Source organism: Brachycentrus maculatus, unplaced genomic scaffold (assembly GCF_059751285.1).
Source record: "Brachycentrus maculatus isolate JH-2025_06_01 unplaced genomic scaffold, ASM5975128v1 h1tg000536l, whole genome shotgun sequence".
NCBI lineage: Eukaryota > Metazoa > Arthropoda > Insecta > Trichoptera > Brachycentridae > Brachycentrus > Brachycentrus maculatus.
The window spans coordinates 325,532-338,594 of record NW_028281282.1 but is presented as its reverse complement, the minus strand read 5'-3'; the positions used below and the strand labels follow the sequence as shown (position 1 = coordinate 338,594).

The 13,063-nt window shown below is 33.7% G+C and overlaps 1 protein-coding gene across 2 annotated transcripts in view; it reads right to left on the bottom strand.

Annotated features, from left to right (window-relative positions):
- The window catches only part of LOC148301607 (oxidative stress-induced growth inhibitor 1-like), a 51,626-nt gene extending 39,797 nt beyond the window's left edge, over window positions 1-11,829 (bottom strand). Inside the window, exon 1 of one of the 2 annotated variants that reach the window (XM_088273005.1) lies at window positions 11,575-11,829. The gene's annotated coding sequence lies outside the window, so the exon portion shown is untranslated. The remainder of the gene's footprint in view (window positions 1-11,574) is intronic. The other variant, XM_088273006.1, reaches the window with a different exon arrangement.
- Between the last annotated feature and the right edge of the window lie 1,234 nt (window positions 11,830-13,063).

Here is a 13,063-nt window from a genome sequence, read left to right as displayed (position 1 = left end):
CGTTATAGGGGAGTTTACTAAACATGTTTAAAAATTATTCGTTCTGTGGCATAAAATACAGTGTTTCTCCTTTTTTATTACTGCTTCAATACGTTTTGGCATGGATTTCATGAAATTTTGTATTTAGTCTTGGGGAAATTTTTCAAACAGCACTTTTTTAATGATGTTTTTAATTTAAGCCTGGATACATTTCATTGCTCACTACTGTACATATCGCTTACTCCTTTCAACAACGTCACATATCAAAAAACTTGATTTTTCAAGAGATCGTTTTTAAAGTTGAAAAATATAATAAAATTTATTAAAAACAAATATCAAGCCACTTTTTGAACATTTTACTGTGCAACAGATCTTTTAAGGGAAAACCTGAATGTTTTTTCTCCATTTGAAAAATATTAAGTATGTTTAAAAAAATAATTAAACAATACCTTTTCTTCAAAATGCAAAAACAACACTTTTCGCCCTGTAGCTGGTAAATATAAAGTTAAAAATATGCCGCTTTTGCTGGGATATAGTACATTTTCTGAGCATTACGAAAAAACATGCACAGCTGTAAATTGACGATTTTTGATATATGACGTTGTTGAAAGGAGTGAGCGATATTACGACCCATACATTCAATGTCCCAGGACAATATGAAATCGCAAGTCATCAGCTATTATCGGTGGACAATGGACGATATCGATTGAAATAAACACAATTCCACACGTTTAGCGGCTTGCGTTACTGCCGATACTAACGACGTGATATTTACGATATTAATATGTTCAAAGGCTAACACAATTAACATATGATCTATGTTAGATACATCCCAACATAGATGAAGAAGAATGTGTATTTACAGGGCAGTGATCACTTTACACACGTGTAACATTACCCATTCTATCTATAATTTATTATTAGATTAAAACCAATATTTTTAGCTTTTCCACTTTTTTATTTGACCAGCGACCGGGTTTCGTCGTTACCGACATCATCAGACTGGTGATGATTATACATCAGACTGGTGATGATGATGACTGGTGATGACATACATTCTATCTATGATTGACAACCACGCCACTGAAATATTGGATATATATATATATATATATATTTAAAAAAAAAAAATATTTATATATATATATATATATATATATATATATATATATATATATATATATATATATATATATATATATATATATATATATATATATATATATATATATATATATATATGTATATATATATATATATATATATTATATATATATATATATATATATATATATATATATATATATGTATATATATATATATATATATATATATATATATATATATATATATATATATATGTATATATATATATATATATATATATATATATATATATATATATACATATATATATATATATATATATATATATATATATATATATATATATATATATATATATATATATTTATGGTTGATTTGAGTAAGCTTTATTAAGCAAAGACCCTTTGAAATGTATGCAAGATCCTAACCGAATTACAATATTTTACATACTGGAAGATGCCTGAATCTACAGGGTTTAAGTTCCATCATAAGCGGGTTTAAGTGATCACTTTACACACGTGTACCCTTCCCATAAATTTCGCCAGGAATTCTCGCGCGTCACTCTGATAAGATAACGCTGCATTTTTTGATCCAATGCACCATTGCGTGCTAAGAACGGAATAAAAATACGAAGAAAAAATTTTTTAAGGAGAAAAAAAAAATGGTAAGTAGGTACCTAGTTTAATTCAGTTGCGAAGGGTTTTGTCTTGATGGGCGATCGTTATGGCAACACAGTTTAGCCTTGAACCCCGACATTTTCACGATGGCGGGAATTTTGACGTTTGGAGCCTCATCAATAATAATGAATTCCGAAGTAATTATTAATGAAGTTTCCCTTTCTGGTCTTTTTAATCGGCATTATGATAATAACGACTGTCAGTATCGATTTGTGTTATGAAACCGTGTATCGTCGTTTGAAAATAAATAATTTTACTTGTCCATTGAATTTTTCATTACTAACTACATTTTAATATGATTCAATTAATGTAGACATAAAAGTTTATTATATTTAGTTTAGTTTATATTAACCTAACCTAACCTAACCTTAACCCCATGTCCCAAAATAGAAATATAAATTACTCATCGGGAATATTATATTATGTGTATATGACTTATGTATGTAATATGTTTTGAAATATTTTTTTTTTTTAAATTCCTTATTTATATTATTTTTTGACATCTCATCAAAGATGAAGAGGAATATGGAGTTCTGGGCATTTACGGAGCTGACGACCGTCATAGGCTGGTTAAAGTGATCACTTTACACACGTGTAACATTCACCAATTCTACCCATTATTGACAACCACACTACTCAAATTCGTGGAAGTTCTATATCTAAAAATAAAAACAAATTCCAAGGTGTATTCTGAAAAAAATGTTCGTGGAAACACGTCTGGCCCCTCGCGCGGCCGGTCGCTTTATGCACTGGATGTTTGCGAGTCATTGATTAATGTGCCTTAATTAAATGTTGCATAATCTTTTCAATTCGGCGCGATAAGCCGATCCATGTTTAATTTTACAATCGTGGATTGATTATAAATATAAAGCCTTGTCATCATGTAAACTTCATTTCCCTTATCGTTATCCGAATCATTCGTTAGTTGAATCGCTGCATTTGATTGATGTACCGGTATCTATGAACGGCCTATGCCAGCTGCTCTCAAACTGTTTTGTTTTTTGAACAGATATATTTATTATTTTATTTATTGTTTCGGCATTAACTTTGTGGTAAGACACGTTACAATGATTAAAGAAAACACTTCGTTGTTTACCACTTGAGTTTTATTATAGACTACATGTTTCAGAAGTTAAACTTCCATCATTCAGGTCTGTATAATAACTGTTATTATACAGACCTGAATGATGGAAGTTTAACTTCTGAAACATGTAGTCTATAATAAAACTCAAGTGGTAAACAACGAAGTGTTTTCTTTAATCATTGATATATTTGTTAATTGATTCGGCAGTCACTTTGTGGTAAAATCTATGCATTTTTAATTAATGTTTTACGTAGTAAATACCTCTATTTCTTAAAATCTACCGTGACAAGAGTTTCGATGCATTCCGCATCATTTTCAAACATCGTATTACACCCGTCATACGGTGTTTGAAAATGATGCAGAGTGCATCGAAACACGTGTCACAGTAGATTTTAAGAAATAGTGGTATTTACTAAGTAAAACATTAACTAAAAAAAGATATTTGTGTGTTTTTTTTCCGCCTCCGTAGTGTAATAGTCAGCACGCTGGGCTACCGTACTGGAGGTCACGGGTTCGATTCCCTGTGTGGTAAAATAAATAAAAGCGATTTTTTTCACTCTAATATTGCATTCATGTGTTAACGTTCAAGATAACACTGCGTTTTTATGATGCAGTGCCCTATGCACCATTGGGTGCAGATAAGGTTAGAGTATACATGTTATTAAAAAAAAAACACAAAAAACCCTCTTTTCATATTTCGGTCATAAGCATTAACTCTCCAAGCACAAGAGCTCAGTCTCTTTATTGGAGAGAACAGCGTAACTAATTTAAAGATTATTTTTTGACATCTCATCAAAGATGAAGAAGAATATGGAGGTCTGGGCATTTACGGGGCTGACGACCGTCATAGGGTGGTTTAAGTGATCACTTTACACACATGCGGAGGCACAAACAGATCCCTAGGATCTACAAAAAGAAGAGGAAGAAGAAGAAGACTTTACACACGTGTAACATTCACCAATTCTACCCATTATTGACAACCACACCACTCAAATTCTTGGAACTTCCATATATATGAACCATTTTTGAAACATTGTTCTTGAATCACTAGAACTGCACTAGAGAAATCTATTGGTGAGATGAAAAGAAGCTTTTTATTAAGCAGAAACCCTTATATTAGTATGTGAGGTCCGAATCCTGGATTATAATCACACACATGAGAAACGCCAGAAAATATCATTTTCACTTTTTAAGCTTATAATTTCACCAGATAATTTATTTACAACATTTTGAGTGTGTCCAAATACTTGTTCACAAATCTGGATTATCTCCAATTACAGGAGTTATTTTCATATTATTTTTTAACATCTCATCGAAGTTGAAGAAGAATATGGAATATCCATATTCTTCTTCATCTTTGATGAGATGTCAAAAAATAATATGAAAATAACTTCTGTAATTGGAGATAATCCAGATTTTGCGAACAAGTATTTGGACACACTCAAAATGTTGTAATTTAAAGATTATCAAAAGTATAAAACTAAAACATGAATTAAAATTCTTGTAACTATATTAAATAAATAAAAGTGATTTTTTCACTGTAATATTTATTCAATCTTACCCTGGACTGGTACCTGAAGCGGAGGGCCGATCACCTTTCCTTCATGTGTAAACGATCAAGATAACACTGCGTTTATATGACGCAGTGCCCTATGCACCATTGGGGTGCGGATAAGGGTTTTATTATTATTATTTATTATATTAAATAAATAAAAAATAAATTATCTATAAAATTAAGAAAGGTGTGTTGAGATGGTTTGGACATGTAGAACGAATGAGTGAGGAAAGAACGGTAAAACAAATTTATGAGGCGAATGTTAGCGGGAAAAGAAGCAGAGGAAGACCGAGAAAAACATGGCACGATCAAGTATGCCAAATACTTGAAAGTGGTCAGGTTAGGCGGGTATGTATGAGGAGATGCATGAACGTGGAAGAGGCGAAGAATTTTTGCAAGGACAGAGTGGTGTGGCGCTCTATTCTCTCTGCCTACCCCTGTGGGGAAGCGGCGTGATGGTTAGTTAGTTAGTTAGTTAGTTAAAAATAAAAATTTCAGATTTTGAACATACAAAAATTTACATTTTTATTAATAAATAATATAACCCTTATCCGCACCCAAATGGTGCATAGGGCACTGCGTCATATAACGTAGTGTTATCTTGATCGTTTTTACACACGAAGGAAAGGTGATCAGCCCTCCGCTTCAGGTACCAGTCCAGGGTAATATTGAATAAATATTACAGTGGAAAATCACTTATATTTATTTGAACCCCCCTGGAAATCGAACCCGGGACCTACAGAACGGTAGCCGAGCGTGCCGACCATTACACTACGGAGGCAGACATTTTTATTTGCATAGATTAATGTGTTTGCATAGATTTTATCGCGAATTCATATCATATACAAGTATTACATTTCGCTGGTCATTAATGTACGCACACTGAAGTGTGAATACTGGTCTAAACCAGTATTTTAGTGGTTTTATTTCATTTTTTTTTTAGTTTTGTACGAGTGTAATGTTTTATTTATTGTACACTCAGCCCAATCTTAAAACTGGATTTTTGGCTTTCTAAGAATTCGCAAACAGATTTCGCTGGGCGATTCGCAAATATTAAGAAACATATTGATCAAATAGGCCTCTGTCAGGAAGATTATTGACTAATAAATTAATACGAAAAATCACTAGACTATCGGTAGCATTCTTATTGAAATCTGTAGAGAACTAAGGGAGATATTGAAGTTTAAACTTTAGATATTTGAATAAAACGAGAAACGTGCGTCCGCTTACGTCATCAAATTTTCGTCATCGAACGTTTTATGACGCCATATGGTTTATTGTCTATGGTTTATAGAGCTGTGATAGTAGTAGTGTGGATTGTTTGTTTACCACTACACTACCATTTGTGAGGTACGAACAAGAGGGGATGGGGAGGTGGGAGGGCGGACCATAGACATCAACAAATAATTTAGCAACATTACCAATATTAAAATAATTCCATCGTTTCTGTGACGTCATTCATTGCCAACTTACGAAAATAACGTTTTTACGAAGGCGAATTTACCTAAAGAAAATGATGATGTTATAAACACTTCACGAGTCTAATACAATCCTTTATAGGTTGAGTATGTTTGATTAGATATCACTCCCGTCTGACAAAGATCCATTGTGAACCAGGTATTGCAATGGATCTTCCTCGAAAGACGTCTAGAGGAAGACCAAAAAAAACAAGGTTGTCGAATGCTGGACGATGTATAACTCTGGGCAACTAGAAACTGCTGAAATGGGAATGCTTAGATGGTCAGCTGGAGTGTCACTTAGAGACAAAGTAAAGAGTTCTGGCTGTAACAGGCATCAATAGTAAGGTAGAGGAATGGCAATTGAAATATACGATATTGTATAATAAAACCCTTACCGCACCCCAATGGTGCATAGGGCACTGCTTCATATAAACGCAGTGTTCTCTAGATCGATTACATATGAAGGAAAGGTGATCAGCCCTCAACTTCAGGTACCAGTCCAGTGTAATGTTGAATAAATATTAGAGTGAAAAAATCACTTATATTTATTAAACCCCCCAGGGAATCGAACCCGGGACCTCCGGAACGGTAGCCGAGCATGCTGACCATTACACTACGGAGGCGGACGTATAGTATTGATAATATAAAATGACAATTATGCGCGTCGTAGGTTTGGCGAATGGGCCGAAAATAACATTCAGCTTGATTCTCTTTTTCAACGCAAAATTTTGTTCACCGATGAGGCACATTTATGGTTAATGGCTATGTCAACAAGCGGGATTGCCGAAGTTGGAGTGGAGAAAACCCATAATCCTTTGTCGAGACGCCATAACATCCGTTAAAAGTCAATGTTTGGTGTGCTTTATGGGCAGGTGGAATCGTTGGCATGTTTTTAAAAGGACGATGCCGGCCAGAATGTTACGGTCAATGGAGAGCGTTACATTGAGAACCGTCCCACCGCATGCCCAGATCTGATACAGAAGCATCTCGGCTTCCTGACAGATCTGCTCTTGCAAAGCAATTAAAAAAAACTAAGATGCGAAATTGATTGAAAATGTGAAACAACATAAAGTTGTATCCCGATTTTACTGTGAATTTACATTTAAAAGCTTTCAATATCCCTGTCACTGCCAATCTAAATAAATACAAGTTTGTAAATCCATCCCCAAATTTTCTAGAAGTACCCCGGTGTAGGCAGTGAAAGGGATTAGTATTTAGTTCAGTTAGTCAGCTAGATCCGAATCCGACGCTATTTTGGCCGGTACACAGACGCCCACAACCCCGACCAGCACAGCAGACAGACACGGAACAGTGCAAAGACATGGAGAGCGCTACAGTACTATGATTACTGACTTCTTCATACCTCAGTTGAATGGCATTGACGTGACAGAGCTGCGGTCTCGACAAGATGGCTCAACACGCCACACGGCGGGCGCCACCGACAATTTGAGTTTGTACACCTCTAGAAAAATACCCATATTAGGCACAATTTAGTGTATCACTGTTTTTAGTGTTTTAATCATAAATTAACATACATTGAACGGAAGACCTTCGTGCTGAGTTCACAATAATTAGGACAGCCTTCTTGCTCGTGTTCCGGTTACAGAAATAGTAAAACGCTGAATTCGCATTAATTTTTATACCGAAAAAGGTGGTGATCTACTTTCGGTGTTGGCCGATTTCGGATCGATAATACGGGCGTTTATCCACTACACGGAATTGCACGGAATTTTACCGTCCGGCACGTCAGTTAGTGTTTCAAAACGATAATTGGCTTGCATTGGCTTGTGCTTTTATCCATCTTTCTTCGGATCGGTGCTCTTGATCGGTGCGTGAACACTTTGCGCGTAAATTCGATCACGCTAAACTGTCGTAGTTAGTAATTTTTTTATCCCTAGATAACTAAACTGTATTTGTAAATACAATGCCATTTGTGGATCGCACAATAATGACATATCGCTCACTCCTTTCAAGAACGTCATAAATCAAAAATCGACAATTTTCAGTTATGCATGTTTTCAGAATGCCCAGAAAATGTACTATATCCCAGCAAAAGAGACATATTTTTAACTTAATATTTACCCGCTACAGGGCAGAAAATGTTGTTTTTGCATTTTGAAGAAAAGGTATTATTTAATTTTTTTTAAAAAAGATACTAAATATTTTTCAAATGGAAAAAAAAACCTTCAGGTTTTATCTAAAAAGATCTGTTGCACAGTAAAAAGTTCAATAAGTTGCTTGATATTTATTTTTAATACATTGTATTATAATTTAATACATTGTAGTTGTGTATGTTTTCGGAATGCCAGAAAATGTACTATATCCCAGCAAAAAGAGGCATATTTTTAACTTAATATTTACCCGCTACAGGGTAGAAAGTGTTGTTTTTGCATTTTGAAGAAAAGGTATTGTTTAATTATTATTTAAAATAAAATAAATATTTTCAAATGGAAAAAAAACCTTCAGGTTTTACCTAAAAAGATCTGTTGCACAGTAAAAAGTTCAATAAGTGGCTTGATTTATTTTTAAAACATTGTGTTATATTTTTAAACGTTAAAAACATTCTCCTGAAAAATCAAGTTTTTTGATTTATGACGTTCTTGAAAGGAGTGAGCGATATGTGGTAGCTGTGCGGAATAGTGATTTATTGTTAAATTAATTCCTATTAAACCAAACTTAAGTGCCATGTAACCGGTTCCTATTATTAATAAATACTTTTGATTAAGTTTCATGTTTTTAACGTTTTCGCCAGACGAATGTTTAGTTATTAAGGGTTAATACGGTCACCCTATTGTATTCCTACGAAATGCCTCTATAATAATACCTTTAATCTCAATAACACGACAAGTCGACGGAATCCTTGGAAAATAACAATAAGCCATTTACAAAAAACAAAAAAAAATATAAACCGCAGTTTTTTTGTTTGATTTCCTTCGCAGTTACAGCGCGAGGTCAGAGTCAATCGTTAGTGGCTCGTCGGTCGACGGCAGAGGCGACCTAGTCGAGTAGAGACGAAATTCCACCGGACGATGAATAATGTCAATATCTTCTTCTTCTTCTCTACCCTTCTGTTCTCTATATATTTTAAATATTAGAGTAAAAAACTGAAAGACCGCCGAATCAATTGATGAAAATAATATTCCAGCCCTAATGTATGGAGTATTATGAACCGATTTGAGGCATTCGAAATGTGGCTACATCGTAGAATGCTGCTCATTCCATGGACCGATATGGTCAGCAACACAAATCGCTCACTCCTTTCAAGAACGTCATAAATCAAAAATCGTCAATTTTCAGTTGTGCATGTTTTCGGAATGCCCAAAATATGTACTATATCCTAGCAAAAGAGGCATATTTAATATTTACCCGCTACAGGGCAGAAAGTGTTGTTTTTCCATTTTGAAGAAAAGGTATTGCTTAATTATTTTTTTAAATAAACTAAATATTTTTCAAATGGAGAAAAAACCTTCAGGTTTTACCCAAAAAGATCTGTTGCACAGTAAAAAGTTCAGTAAGTGGCTTGATATTTATTTTTAATACATTGTATCATATTTTTTTAATTCAAAAACGTTCTCCTGAAAAATCAAGTTTTTTGATTTATGACGTTCTTGAAAGGAGTGAGCGAAATGTGCTCCAAAGAGCAAGAGCAGGGAGACAGTTGAGCAGACAGACTGATATCAAGGTCCGGCAGATGTCCTATCTGGGGCATGTGCTGAGAGGAGACAAGTACGAGCTATTGCACCTAGTGGAGGGTCCACGAGGTGTGGGCAGGAGGCAGATCTCCTGGCTCCAGGAATATACCAGACTGGACGGGGATCAGGACTGTTTAGAGCTGCCCGAGACAAGGACGATTACTCTCAAATTATAGTCGACGTCAGGGGGACCCGACATGACAGACACAGCAGAAGAATGTATGAAAGTGAAGCGTGGAGTCAAATTTAACTCTCAATAGAAATCATCAATCGTTGTACTGTGGATATTTATCTCTGTTGACTATGAGTTTGCCGACCACTGCCTTGGAGACCGATTGTAAATGTGTCTGATTAGAAAAATTAATGATTAATTTAAAAGCTACCGTTTGATAATGATGTACAATTATTACGAACGATTATTTTAATAACTTTAATTTACGAACAGAGTGAATGGTGCATTGAAATCAGTTGTAGCAAACAAAAGGCTAGCTGCAAAAGCTAAACTGGCAGTACACAATGGAGTCCTTAATGTATGGAAGTGAAGCATGGAGTTGGAGGAAGAAGGATGAAAGTAGATTGAATGCAGTCGGAATGCGATCTCTCAGTGCGGCAAACCGTGTATGGTAGATTTTCCTATGGTAATTAATATAAGGAAATATTGCAAGGCTGAAGTAAGCATTATCCAGCAAATTGAGAAAAATGTGTTGAGATGGTTTGGGCATATGGAACGAACGAGTAAAACCATGGACGGTTGTCAATCATGGTGAATGTTGCGCGTGTGTTAAGTGATCACTTAACCAGTCTATGACAGGTCATAAGCCCTGTAAATGCCCATACTTTTACATTCTTCATCATCTACGTTGAGATAACAAAATCTAAAAAAAAAATTAAATACCTTTTCTTATAAATATAAAAGTATAAAAATACGTACATATTATTAAAATATGTAATATTATTTTTTAACATCTCATCAAAGATGAGGAAGCATAATGAAGTCTGGGCATTTACGGGGCTGACGACCGTCATTGGCTGGTTTAAGTGATCACTTTACACACGTGTAAAAAAAAAAAAAAAAAAAAAACAGCCAATGACGGTCGTCAGCCCCCTCAATGCCCAGACTTCAATATGCTTCTTCATCTTTAATGAGATGTTAAAAAATAATATGAAAGTGACTCCTGTAATTGGAGATAATCCAGATTTTGTAAACAAGTATTTGGACACACTCAAAATGTTGTATATAATATGTATTTGTATGCATAGCTTCACTATTTAATTGTTTTTGTAGATGGGCGCACTGATTTTTCTACATATTTTTTTGTTGTAATTTTTTTTTAATAGAAATAGCATTTACGTAGATTAATTACTTCGATTTAAAGTACGTAATAATTAATTAATTACATTCGATTTCAAGTATGTTATAAAATCCCGGAATTAAAAGCTTCTTATCCCGCGATTTACAGGAATGAGAAACCTCCGGGATCACGGGATTATATTTACTAACCGTGAAACCATAATAAAAAAATAACCTTTCACTAGGTCTAGGTATATTATGCCTCGGACTACGAAAATTCGTACAACGATTTAAGTTCATGTTACGTTATGGGTGGATATTTAAATTAATAGGTCAAATAAAAATAATCCGACAGAGGAAAAACGAAAACAGTCGAAGAATGTAGGAAATTAATTTACACCGTCTGCATATATAAAAGTTAACAATATTGTAATTTTACCGACATTAATTACAATCTAGATTACAATTAGAAACAGTATTACATTTGTGTATAGAATGAGCGGAATAAATTTACTCATTTGCTTAATGCTGTCACCAAAATATATGTTCATTCGTTTATCTGTTATGTCACGCTTAGAAAAAAAAGAGCTGTGAAAACGCAAAAGCCCGATTAAAATAGATGCGAGCGGTGACATAGTAGAAATCGGATATAATTTATTCGTCGATATATTCGCCCTCACCATTTTAATAAAAGGTTTAAATATAATTAAAGCATGAAATAAAACTCACGTGTAAATTGATACCGGTATTTTGACAGCTCCGACAGCCTTCCGAGTATTTAAACGCGTAAATTTACAAGTTTCAGGTGGCAAAAATATAAAAAATACGCGAGAAAAAAACACTATCGGGCAATTATGATTCAATTCATCAAACTATTTCACAATTGCACGTAATTTTGGTTTGTATTAGGTACATGCCATACGAGCGACGCGATAAACACACAGAACGACGTCCGGAAAATGACTAAAATTTTATGCCAAAAGCGGCGACACTTGTAAACACGGTTTCTTTGAAGCGGTTTTCTCTGGGTGGCAATAAGAAAATATTACTTGAAATAATAATTTGTGTAAATAAGTACCTTCAAATAATCGGGACTAGTTGTCTAACATTTTTCGCTTATATTTTTTACCTTATTAGAAAAATCAAAATGCAAGTGTTTCTAATAAAAAAAGCATAAAATTAGTAAGAAAATTTTAATACTAATTTAAGTACCAGTTTCACATTTTTCAAACAAAACTGATTTTTACCTGTAAAAATAAATAAATAAAATAACTGCATGACGTTCCATTAGTTCCGACGAGAATATATCACATGAATAAATATTTTTTAGGAGTTTTAAATGACCCTTAATTTATTGAACTAATAATGACAAACAAATTTTTGGAACTTTTGTTTTTCCATACATATTTTTGAATAAAACAATTATAAAACTAATGCATTTCAGTTTTTTTTTAACATTTTACATGTCATGATGAACGCTGTATGAAAATATAGTTTTTTTTTTAATACTAGGCAGATGAATGAGCATCAGTATTTTTTAAAATTAAAAAAGAGCTTTATAGCTTTTTCTACATTTATATTATTTGACCAGTGACCGGGTTTCGTCTTGTTGAGTTTAGTAATTCGCTAAAATTAATTTTAGAGGATGAAAATCGATTTAGTTAGTGCAATGGCAATATACTAATTAAGTAGGTACAATAATATCTTAATAATTATCCTATGAAATTTAACTTGAGTATCCAATTTTTATTATACTGGCAACATCGAAGATGGGCACTTTATCATAAAATAAATAGATTTACTGGCACTACAAAACGATCATCATGATAATAAAATACTTTTTTTCCAAATTGTCACACTACCGGCATGCGGTTCGAATTGAAATTCTATTTGGCCGCGTGTTTTTTAGCCGAAATTGCCTACATTATTGACCTTCCGAATAGTGGAAAATGCAATATATGCATATCAAATGCTTAGCTTTTTATTTGGAAAAAAATCTCTTTCGTAGATCAGTAATATTGGACTGTGTATTTATCCTCAAAAAATAGTAATTTCTTTATATAATAGGAATAATTGTTTATTTTTATCAGTAGAGCATTTCTGCAATTCGGTCACTGACATGCCCAATGTTCGAGAGTAAACATAGTATCTACGACTTACGTCGCATGGGTACGTTCCTTCTTTCGTAGAGTCAGTGCGGCTTGATTTTTTTGGGAAC